Source organism: Quercus lobata, unplaced genomic scaffold, assembly GCF_001633185.2.
Source record: "Quercus lobata isolate SW786 unplaced genomic scaffold, ValleyOak3.0 Primary Assembly Scq3eQI_53, whole genome shotgun sequence".
Lineage (NCBI taxonomy): Eukaryota > Viridiplantae > Streptophyta > Magnoliopsida > Fagales > Fagaceae > Quercus > Quercus lobata.
In genome coordinates, this window is record NW_022154704.1 from 795329 (window position 1) to 803023 (window position 7695).

Sequence of the window (7695 nt, forward strand, 5' to 3'; positions counted from 1 at the left end):
TGGATGTTGCCACTTTTTTTTTCTTTTGATTTCCTATGTTGTGAGCATGATAGTTGTTTTGTTTTCTTCTTCTTTTTTTTTTTTTTTTTGGTTTAACTAGACATAATTTTTTTTTTTTGGGACATGATTTTTATTTTATTATTTTTTAATAAATTTGGGTGATTGCTTTTTTTTTTGGTCATTTTTTTTTTTTAAATTGGGCATCATTTTTTAACAAGGGTATATGATTAAATTTATACAAACTCACTTTTTCCATCCCTCCACTTTTCCACTCCTAACCAAACAAAAATGAGAGAAATTAGATTTTTTTTATCCTTCCGCTTTTTCATCCTCCCGTCATTTTCTATCCTCCTACTTTTCCACTTCTTCAACCAAACGGATCCTTAAAGATAAACAAATAATAAGTAGTGGAGTAAATTCTAATTAACTCAGTTAATAATTTTTCTTTTCCACTTCTTCAACCAAACGGACCCTTAAAGATAAACAAATAATAAGTAGTGGAGTAAATTCTAATTAACTCAGTTAATAATTTTTCTTTAGTGGAGTAAATTCGAATTAACTCAGTTAATAATTTTTAAAGAAAAATTATTAACTGAGTTAATTGAAATTTACTTCACTGCTTATTTTTGTTAATACTTTTTAATATTATCGAATAAGGGATTAGATTTGAACATAGTCCACTAAAAAGTAAAAAAATAATCAATACATTAGATTGATAATAAAAAACATTTATCATGAAATGAATTGCATAAGTTGAATTCTCATTTTATATATAAAAGGTAATCGTATCAATTTTTATTATATATATCTCCAACTAAGGAGCAAGACTGCGCCAAGATGAACCAGGTGATCGAATGAGACTTGAGTTCAAACGATACGAAAAGCCCACTTCTTTGCACCATTTCATCTAATTGATTAGTATCAATAAAATCATGCAATCTGCTAAAAACTTTTAGCCCTAAATTTAAGATAAATATTGATCAGGGATTGCCCAAATTCACCTGTTACCAAGCTGTGTGCTAGTGCTAATATAAACTTCCTCTCCCACTGTATAAATAATTTAATATATGTTTAAATATTCATTGCCTTAAAGCTAAGTATTGAAGTTTAAAACTTCTCAAAAAACAAAAAGGTATTGAAGTTAGCTAAAGCTGATTGAAAAAGACTTTCACATGATCCACGTTGCTCTCATTGTAGGGTATGCTTACTTGTGCATTCAGGTCTTCCATCAATAATGTAAGATCAACAATAACCGTGGATTCTTGACTTTCTTTTCTACCTTATCCTCACAGCTGTGACTCAGTACAATTATTTAGTGTTACGGATATTTAACTTTTGGGTCTGAGACAAAAAAAGGACTAGCTTACACACAAATATACAGAACTTGGGCCAGGTAGCAGTTAGCACAACTACTGGTCTTAGGCCACATTTAGCTCAACTAACGGTCTTAGGCCCCGTTTAGTAAATGCCCAATTGGGACTAGGAATAGTACTCTGATTTTATAGTCTGAAACTCGTATTTAGTGATGCATAATTAACATTATGGGCTTCTGGGTTTGGAAATGTATTGTAAAAACATTGTTTTTTTTTTTTTTTTTTTTTTTTTTTTTTTTTTTTAAATGAGGTTTTGAGAGAATCAGTAATTTAATATAATATTAAAGTAAAAATTCATAAGTTCAATCATTGTCTCATCTATTCTATATCTCATTTAAAATCCGACGTGTTAGGTCTCACCTATTAAAAAGTAATTTTAGCTCACACATGAAGGTGTGTTAGAATTTATGGTTAAAGACATATTTAGTAGACTATAATAATAATTACATAGGAATAGGAATAGAAATAGGTATTACATTATTACAAAGGATATAAGACGTTGTAATGTAATACTTATTACTATTCATTTGTTTGGTGATAACACAATAATAGAACCTTGAAAACAATGAAATGAAAGCATTTCAAATTAGGGATGGCAATGGGGCGGGGCGGGGCCGAAGGATGGGGTCTTCACTCCCGCCCCGCATGGATTTTTCTTGCCCCATCCCCGACCCGCCCCGCATGACAGGGAAAATTTCTTGCCCTATCCCCGTCCCTTAAGGCCTCGCGAAGTCCCGCCCCACCCCGTAAAACTTTATTTCTTGTTAATTTTCCCTACAACTATTACATTTTTTCAAATAAAATGACATGTTTCAATAATAAAAATATACTTGAACCCAATAAATGTTATAAATTACTAAGTAGTGTGCATTATTTTTTTTTTGACTTCGAAGATATTATATTAAAAAAAGGGACTGAAGCCCAAAAACTTACAAAAAGCGAGGATAGTAGCAGACAGTAGTACTCCAAAAAATAAAATAAAATAAAGTAACAAATTGTGTCCAAACAAAGAAAAACTATAAGAAGTATTGGTTGTCTTTTTTTCCTACGCATGTTTAAAAACTAGCACACTTAGCTCCTCCCATTTTGTGACTATTTCATAGAGAATGGGACAAAGTCTCAAACTTGTACCTTATAAGTTATAACAGCCAAATGCCCACACACACACAATGACATAAACACAAATATTTAGAGTCTCAGACTCAGGCCCAGACCTGTATCACATTAAAAAAAAAATTATGTTCATGATGGAAAGTAAGTTGAGAAAGACGAATGAATCATGAATGAAATCAGTAATTCAATAGTATATAAATTTATTTCTAGTAAAGACAAAAGAAAACATTAAAATTGATACCTTATTTCCAACTTTGTTAGAGAGAAAAAAGAGGTAGAGAGCCACCTTAAGTAGAATAAAATAAGCTGATAATATTTTTGTTTAAATAGTAGGGTTTTAGGGTATGAAAAAATTACAATTTAATCCTTATTAATGTGGGGCGGGGTGGGGATGGGGCGGGACGGGGCAAGGCGGGTCTAAAAAGTGTATACCCATCCCCGCCCCGCCCCAGGATGCGGGTCTAAAATCTTGCCCCATCCCTGCCCCACCACCTTTGCGGGGCGGGGAAAACCTGCACGGGACAAAGCGGGGAGGGGCGGGTCAAAGCGGGGAGAGGCAAAATTGCCATCCCTATTTCAAATCAAATTTAAGATATATTTTAGGAAATACCTTACTCACATATTTATATTTTCTAAAAAATAATATTTTGTAAATTTAAAAAGAGATTAGTTATTTTTTATGATTTTTTATTTTCATAATTGTTCTATACATAAGGAAAGTTTGTTTATTTGAAAATATATTAATTTTAGAAATTAATACACCTACTAAGGAATAGTTATTACAACCCCCTTAAAAAGAGTAATGCTACAGACACAAATTATTGTACAACATTTTTACAAACGGTTGATGTGACAAATTCTTTGTAGTTCTAATATGAGCTCATTACTAGCATTACATTTTTATTTGCAATAACTGTTTGGAAAATAAATTCTTAGTAGTTCTAATATGAACTCATTACTAGCATCACATTTTTATTTGCAATAACTGTTTGGAAAATACTAAAGCCACATTAGCCGTTTGTAAAAATGTTGTACAATAGTTTGTGTTTATAGCATTACTCATTTCAAAATGAATAGTTATTCCTCATTTTAAAGAATAGCTATTCATAAGAAATGACTATTCCTTGTATTAAAAGCAAAACCAAACTATTGAATAGTTAAGTCATAGGAATAACCTATTATATTACAATGTCTATTATAGTCTACCAAAACATAGCCTAAGTAATTAAATTTATTAAGTCCCAATAGATTAAGCTTTTGAGAGAATCAACAATTTAACCTACGGTACTTTTTGAAATTGAATCTTCAATATGCGATGCAGAGTGAAATGGGATATTAAAGGGAAGATTTCTTTGTGAACTGGCACTTGTCACGGTGTTGAGAGCACACTAGGTGTATAACATAAAATCGTATCTTGAAGATGTGATTTATTTCTTGGATGAAATATGCAATTTCAACCTTGGATCTAATATGCAATAGCGAGTAGTTGAAATCTCATTTTGAAGATGAAAGTTGAAATGCCATCTTTAAGATTCAATTTCATTAATGGGCTGGTAAAAAGATGACTGTCTTAACTTCAAAATTCAACTACTCCATTTGTCCAAAAGAAACCAATTAGCACTATGCAAAAACTAAGAAATGAGCTCGGCCCACAACAACCCTCCAAATATATTGAACAAGAAACCTATGGCCCAGTTTACCAACTTTGACCCATTTCAACCAAACTTCTATCTACTTCAATCCAAAATCTGATCATTCCATCGAAGCAATTCTCATGTCAATACGAAGACATTTTAATTCTTGATGCTGCTGAGATCATTTCCCTTTTCTCTAAGCCAAGTAGTGACAATCGGCTAACCCAGCCTATTGTGGATGATTGCAGGAACATGCTCCAAGTTTTCCAGGAATACCAAATGCAGCACTGCTTCAGGGAAACTAACAAAGTTGCTGACCTTCTTGCAAAACTTGGCCGTGGCCAATCTGAACCTTTTATTTCTTATGTAACACCTCCTTTTGTTGTTATGGAGGCTCTCTCTTTTGATTGTAATGCTGTTCCTTGTACCCATTTAATTCGGGCTCTAACTGTTTTTTTGATTAATCTTATTAGCTCCATATTTTACCAAAAAAAAAAAAAAAAAAAAATTCCCTTTGAAATGAGGAGCAGATTATCAAGATCAAATGTAAAATGAACAGAATATCACAAAAATGAGAAAACCTTTAAAATCGAGGAAAAAAAATTATTTCAAGAAAAACAAGAAATAAATTTATTTTATTGATTCTAAAATTTTATGTTTTTTTTTTTAAATAAATTTATTTTCTCGATGTTAAAATGTTTTCTCATCTTTGTAATAAATTTTGTCATTACTAAATTTTAAAATTGAATTAAAATTTATTTAATTCTAACTGAGATATGAAGTAGAACCACAAAGACACTTATGCTTGGATAAATTTAGTCAAATTAGGTCAAATTTCAAAAGTTATAGAGCAAATATAATAATTGACAAATGTTGACCAAGTTTTACTAAGTTTGACCAATTTTAACTTACTTTAACTACCTTTATCTCAAGACCTAACTATCTGATAGAAAAGATACTTGTGCCAATGTTTATATTGTCTGACTCCCTTCATACTGAGTGGTGGATCACCAAGTTCTGAACTAGCACATGATGATCACATGCCACGACTCACCTCAAAATTCAACTGTTATCAAAACTATAGTTATGTTGAAACAAATATTTTTCAAATTTCAATCAAATCAAATGGTAGATCATGAAGATTGGTTGTAGAATGATGGGGTCAGTTATAACATATAGTGGGGACTAGCTCAAAATCCGATTGTTAGATTGACACAATTTTTGTGTTAATGCAAATATTTTTCAATTCCCTTTGATTCGAGTGATGGATTACCAAGAATTGAAACGACAAGCGATGACCACAAGCCAACTCGCAATCATCACATGCCAATTTTCTCCTATAAAATAGTTACCACCCCCATCATTTCCATCAAGCCTCCAAGGTCTTTTGGTGTCAAATTTTCCACTTTTATTCTATAAATTGAACCCTCCCCCACATTTTTTCTACTGCTTTTTTTATTTTTCCACTAAAGAATCATAATTTTGAAAAACTTTTCAAATGCTAAAATTTTGACTTGATCTTGGCTTCTTAATCTTGATTTTGATTTAGAGTGCAATTCCATTAACTTGAGTTTGAAGAAGTTGCATGTTTAACTCTTTATTATGAGAGGGATGCTTTTGCTAAACATGATTGTGAATTTCTTAAAATTAACAATTTAATCAAACCAATCTTTGTACTTTGAAAGTTTTTCCCATACTTTCTCCACATTTCCTCGGTTTGCTTTAACAAAAATAATTGAGTCATTCATAAATTGCAAGTGGCTTACATTAAAGCCTCCATGGGCTAGATTGAACCTCCACATACTTCATTTTGGTTCATCCACCTAAAGGAGTCTTAAAATATTTTCAACACTTATGAAGAAAAGGAAGGGAAAGAGAGGGTCACCTTGCCTTAGACCTCTTTCAAGCTTTATCATACCAAAGGGATTAACCATTTATCATACCAAAGAATGTTAGGATAGAGATGCATTCTTTAACTAGAATGATGCAATCAAGTCTCAGAGAAACCTGAACCTTTTCATAATTTCCAAAATGAATTTCTATTCCATTGTGTCATAGTCTTTCTCCACATCAATTTTGAGAGTTATTAAACCTTGTTTTCATTTTATTTTCCTTATATCCCCTATTACATTTTGTGCAATAATGGCGTTGTCTTGAATCATCCTTCTAGGGACAAAAGCTCCTTGCCATAGAGAGAGCATTTTTTGGGAGTATCCTATTAAACCTATTCATTATGATCTTAAAGATTGTCTTATACACCAAATTACACAAGCTAATCTACTTTAAAAAATTCACTTTTGTAGCTCCCTCTATTTTTGTAATGAGAGATTGTTGTAGCCTTCTCTTGTTTATGAATCCCCCCTCCCCCCTCCCTCCCACACGTGAATGGTGAAGTTTCAAAGAGTCTTTCTATCTAGGTGGTCTACATCTTCACATATGTGTCTAATTTACTAAATCGCTCTAAAACAATGCCCAAATTATTATGCCTTTCGTGAGAGTAAAGGAAGCATGCCAACTAGCTCAAGAGCTTTTAGAAAGCCCATATTACAAATTGTTTCCTTAATCCCCTTTTCTTTGGAAACTCTAATTAATTCCTTAAACTCTTCTCTTATGATACTTGGCTGCATTAGTCTTTATGCCTCTTCAAGGAATTGAAGGATGCTTGTTTTAAATATATTTTCAAAACAATTGACAATGCAACCTTCAATCTCTTGTTTTCAACCATCAATTAGTTTAGAGTTGGAGTTCAATTCCAAATGTTATTTCAATGTTAACATTATAGGTTGTTTAGGCAGTTTAATGTTCTTTGCTAAGAAGTAGCGGTGGTTGTTGTGAGTCTTTTATTTTCAATTTGAGTCCTTATTCTTCTAAAGATTACATTGTAAATTCTGGTATGAAAACCAGTAGAGCACTCTTGAATAAAATCATTAGAAATGTCCCAAATTTGTCCACAGAGTTCAAGATTTCCTTAATCAAATCCACACTTATCCATTGCTTATTTTGCGTTTCTTTTGTTCTCATTCAATTGCTAGCCACCATAGGTAAGGATAATAATATCCTATACGTACTAGCAAAAAGGAATCGTTATGATGTTGCAAAAGCCTGAAGAAAGAACACATGATGCTCTCTTTGATGGACAAAAACTAAACTGCTAGTTCCTAGGTAGTAAACATCGAATCCACAAGGGGTTCCTTGAATCCTCAAGGTGATAAAAATTGGAATCCACCAAAAGAAAATTTGACAAAACATCTGTGTTTATTGATAATAGTCTAATTTGCCTCTGATAGTTACAAAACATATAAATACTGAGAAAAACGTCTAAAACTCTAATTCACACTAATTATGCAATTAGGTGACAAAATACCGAAATTTACCAAAAGTGGCAAAATTAAGTTAAATACAAAATTATAAACTACTAACCTTAAGAGTCATCCCAAAACAAGTGAGACCTTATTTTGATTTTTGAGTAAAAAGTTATTAAGGAAACAAACATTACTATAAATGGCAAAATCGCAGTTTTCAGGGCCTAAATAGAGGAATTTTCCATTTTCAGGAGGTACCTCATAGCAAAGCAA